Source organism: Chrysochloris asiatica, unplaced genomic scaffold (assembly GCF_000296735.1).
Source record: "Chrysochloris asiatica unplaced genomic scaffold, ChrAsi1.0 scaffold00066, whole genome shotgun sequence".
Taxonomy (NCBI): domain Eukaryota; kingdom Metazoa; phylum Chordata; class Mammalia; order Afrosoricida; family Chrysochloridae; genus Chrysochloris; species Chrysochloris asiatica.
In genome coordinates, this window is record NW_006408584.1 from 6,416,264 (window position 1) to 6,421,391 (window position 5,128).

At 39.3% G+C, this 5,128-nt stretch overlaps 1 pseudogene; it reads left to right on the plus strand.

Moving 5' to 3' along the window:
* Positions 1 to 2,477: 2,477 nt before the first annotated feature.
* Positions 2,478 to 4,926, plus strand: LOC102824979 (annotated as a pseudogene).
* Positions 4,927 to 5,128: the final 202 nt, after the last annotated feature.

Sequence of the window (5,128 nt, forward strand, 5' to 3'; positions counted from 1 at the left end):
AACCATTTCCTTTCGGTACAGTGACTCTGTATTCCATCCATCTGCTCTTGATGCATTCTGCATTATTCAATAATTTGCCCAGAAAATCTTTCAATAATGAAAGTCGAGGCTTGAATTTTTTATTCATTTCCTCCAGTGTGAGAAATGCTGAGCGTGTTCTTCTTTTTGGTTTTCTGATTCCGGATCTTTGCACAATATGTTGTAATATTTGGCTTTAGCTTCTCGAGCTGATCTTTGAACTTTTCTGTTCAGCTTTTGGGCCTCCTTATTTCTTCCATTTGCTTTAGCATCTCCACACTGGAGAGCAAGTTTCAGTGTCTCTTCTGACATCATTTTGACTTTTTCCTTCTTTCTTGTCTTCTCAATGATTTTTTTGCTTTTTTCATGTATGATGTTTTTGATGTCATTCTATAACTCTTCTGGTCTTTGCCCTTTAGTGTTTAGTGCATCAAATCTCTTCTTCAGATGACCTCTAAATTCAGGTGGTATATATTCAAGGTCATATTTTGGCTCTAGTGGACTTGTTTTCATTTTCTCCAGTTTCAGTTTGAATTTGCATATGAGTAATTGATGGTATGTTCCACAGTCTGCCCCTGGTCTTGTTTTGACTGATAATATGGAGCTTTTTCATCGTCTCTTCAGCAGATGTAGTCAATTTGATTACTCTGTATTTCATGTGTATAGTCATCTCTTATGCTGTCTAAAGAAGGTATTTGAAATGAGCAAATGATTGGTTTTGCAGAATTCTGTCATGTGTTCTCCAGCATCATTTCTATCACCAAGGCCATATTTTCCAGTTACTGCCACCACTAGTCTGTCAGTTTGTTTTCATGTGGTGTCTCGTGAGTTGCTGTGATTCTGAAAGCTATGCCACCTGTATTTTAAATACAGCTGGGTCACCCGTGGTGGACAGGTTTCAGATGAGCTTCCAGACAGACACAGAAAGAAAGAGTGATGAACTACTTCCGAATATTTAGTTACTGAAAACCTTACGAATAACAGAGAAAGTACCCAGTTTACCATGGTGTATTTATTGATCCAATAATGAAAATTTTTATTTTCTTTACATTGAGATGTAACCCATTCAGAAAGCTGTTTTTTTAAATCTATATAAGTAGCTAATTTAAGTACTGTGCTCTGTCACCAAGCTGGGTTGTGTCATTAGCATCACACAGAATGTTAATATGTCTTCCTCTGATACTAATATTGATGGCATGTTTTTCTTCACATACTCCAGCTTCTTAGATTATTTGCCCAGTCTACAGATTGAACAAGTATGGTGAAAGAACCAAACCCTGGCTCACACATCTCTTGATATTAAACTATTCAATGATTTCTTCTTTTCTTAGAAAGACTGCCTCTCAGTCTACATATTGATTCTTCATGAGCACAATTAAGTGTTCCAGAATAATCATTTTCTACAATGTTGTCCATTGCTTGTCATGATTCACACAGTTGAAAGCCTTTGCATAGAAAAATAAAAAAATAAAAACAGGATTGGTAAAAATATTTCTGATATTCTACACTTTCTGTAGAGATCCATCTGACATAACGATGATATTCCTTGTTCAACTTCCTTGTCCAAATCCAACTTGAAACTCTAGCAGTTCCATGCCAAGGTACTTTTGCAGCCATTTTATAATTATCCAGGTCTCTTCATATTACATTACATTTATCTTCTCTAGCTACCCTTTGAAATTTTCTTTTCAGCTCTTTGCTTCCTATTTCTTCTACTTGTTTTAACATCTCTACACTGGAAAGCAATTTCCAGGGTCTCTTCTGACATTCATTTTGGTCTTTTCCTTCTTTCTTATCTTCTTAATAACCTTTTTATTTTCTTCTTGTATGATGTTCTTGATGTCATCCCACACCTCTTCTCTTCTTTCGTTATGCGTGCCTAATGCATCTGCTCTTGAGATGATTTTTAAATTCAGGCAGAATATGCTCAAGGTTAAATTTTGGCTCTTTTGTACTAGTTAAAATTTTCTTCAGCCTCAATCTTGGTTTGCATATGAGTAACTGATGGTCTGTTCCACAGTCTGCCCTTGATCTTGTTTTATCAGATGATAAGGAACTTTTCCACTGCCCCTTCCCACAGATATAGTCAGTTTGAGTTCTATATATTCCATCTCACAAGGTCCATGGGTATAGTTGAACTTAAAGGTTACTTGATGATGATAAATGCTACAATTCATAGATATAACTTCATGTAGTATCTTAAAATTTACTTGATAAGGCTTTTTTTATGCAAAGTCTTCTTAATTCCCACCAAATAATTTGATGATATTATTCAGACTGTGTGTATAGTGCTTTAATCCTAGGATTGGTTAGTTTTGCCATCCCACTAGGTTTAAAAGGAGTCATCTCAGAAGCAGGCAGAGATGATCACAGGACAATGAATAAAGAAGAGCATGAGTATAGTATGAGGTTCCTACCTGGAAAATTTATGACAACAAAGCAATGGCAGAGATGTTGGCATGCAGAGACAGTTAAAGATTTATAGGCCCATGCACAGGTAAATCTGAGTGCCTACCTATAGAGGGCTGTCCTTTCAGAATGTGCCCTTAGGCCATTTGAAGACTGACAAAATGAACTTTTTCAACACTTTCCCAAGTGGGACAGATGTCAATGGGCCAAATGGCTGAGAGGCCAATGAAAAGAGTTAGGTTGCCTAGAGTATGACAGAAAAGGTCATTCCAGATTGGAGACCTATTACATCCTGAATAGTCTATAATCCTGAATTGTACCCTGACATTTCCCTAATAAATCCTAAAATAATGAATATTATTATGAGTCTTTTGTCACCACTGCAATGGAGTACTGAACCCAGATGTGAAGCAGAGATGTGTCGTGGAAAGGAAGGTTGGTGTTATAAAATGATAAAGAAGGTCGTAGGTTGGAAACCTCTCTGACATCTGCTTCATAGAAATTTGTCTTGGGTTGGTTTTGAGTGTGATTCTCTTTCCCCTTTGTGATGTCAGATAAAATCAGACATTGCCCCATGTGGTTTTTGCACTTTGTTATATAAAAGCCAAAGTTGTTAGATTACAATGAAAAAAGACACATTTATAATGATACGAAAAACGCCAGCATATCATTTGTAGTAATTAAGAGATCAAACAATAAAATCAAATATTTTAAGCTATATTACCAACAGACCTATTTTTACTAGGTACCATCAAGTTTACTTGGACTCATAGTGACCTATGTACAACAGAACAAAATACTGCCTGGTCATGATTCATCCTTACAATCATAGTTATGCTTGAGCCCGTTGTTGTTGCCACTGTGCCAATCCACCTTGTTGTGGGGTTTCCTCTTTTTTGCTGACCCTCAACTTTACCTAACATTTTTTCCTTTCCAAGGACTGGGCCCTCCTTGCAATATGGCCAAAGTATGAGACACAAAAATCTTGCCATGCTGGCTTCTAAGGAACATTCTGGCTGTATTTCTTCCAATGCAAATTTGTTTATTATTCTAACAGTCCATGAAGTAGACCTAGTAGACATATATAAACACCATCACCAGTTTCAGCCAAAAATAGATATTCTTTGCAAGTATATGTGAAACTGTCATCAAAGGTGAAAAGACTGGCCTATAAAGCATGTTTCACTAAATTTTGAGCACAGAAATCATACACAATTTCAGAGGAGGATTAAAAAGATTTGTAGAAAAATTCTATTGTCTTTTAACATCTTTTTTTCACTAATTTTTGAAGTCACATTATTATGGAATTAGGTCAGAATTATATTTAGTAAATATTGTGTGCCAAGTAACCCCAATACCTGCAGCTTAGAAGTATGAAGAGAGAAGTTCATTGTCCATAAAATCTGTAAAGTAAAACAGAATTGTCCTTAAAACTTGAATTGTAATGGACACTCAAATTCCAATGCAAATAGACTCTGCAAGTCCCCATCCAATAGGCAGCCCCAGCTTCTCTTGCAGTATCAGTCACATCCCTGAGACAGGACGGTGAAGTTCAGAGTCAACGGATTTGGCCATATTGGGCGCCTGGTCACCAGGGCTGCTGTTAACTCTGGGAAAGTGGAGGTTATTGCCATCAACAACCCCTTCATTGACCTCAACTACATGGTAGACATGTTCCAGTATGATTCCACCCATGGCAAGTTCAATGGCAATGTCAAGGCTGAGAACAGGAAACATCATCAATGGGAAGCCCATCTCTATTTTCCAGGAGTGAGATCTCCCCAACATCAAGTGGGGTGATGCTGGTGCTAAATATGTTGTAGAGTCCACTGGTGTCTTCACAACCTTGGAGAGGACTGGGGCTCACTTGAAGGTACCAAAAGGGTAATCATCTCTGCCCTTTCTGCTGATGCCCCCATGTTTATGATGGATATGAACCATGAGAAGTATGACAACTCCCTCAAGATTGTCAGCAATGCCTCCTGTACCACCAACTGTTTGGCTCCCCTGGCCAAGTTCATCCATGACAATTTTGGCATCGTGGAGGGACTCATGACCATAGTCCATACCATCACTGCCACCCAGAGGACTGTGGATGGCCCCTCTGGGAAACTGGTGTGATGGCTGTGGGGCTGCCCAAAACATCATCCCTGCATCTATGGTGCTTCCAAGGCTGCGGGTAAGGTCATCCCTGAACTGAATGGGAAACTCACTGGCATGGCCTTCCGTGTCCCCACTCCTAACCTGTCTGTCATGGACCTGACCTTTCACCTGGAGAAAGCTGCATCAGATGGACCCTTAAAAGGCATCCTGTGTTACACTGAATACCAGGTCATCTCCTTTGACTTTAACAGTGACACCCACTTTTCCATCTTTGATGCTGGGTCTGGCATTGCCATCAACGACCACTTTATCAAGCTAATTTCCTGGTATGACAATGAATTCAGCTATAGCAACAGAGTGGTGGATCTTATGGTCCACAGGGCCTCCAAAGAATAAGAGCCCCCTGGACCACCAGCCCCAGCAATAGCACTAGAGGAAGAGAGAGGTCCTCAGTCGCTGGAAGTCCTTACCCCAAACCTAACCCCCTTACACACTGAGAAGCTCCCATCCTCAATTTCCATCCAGAACCCCCTGGAGAAGGGGTGGGACTTAGAAAGCCCAGTCTTGTCATGTACCATCAATAAAGTATACTAGGAAC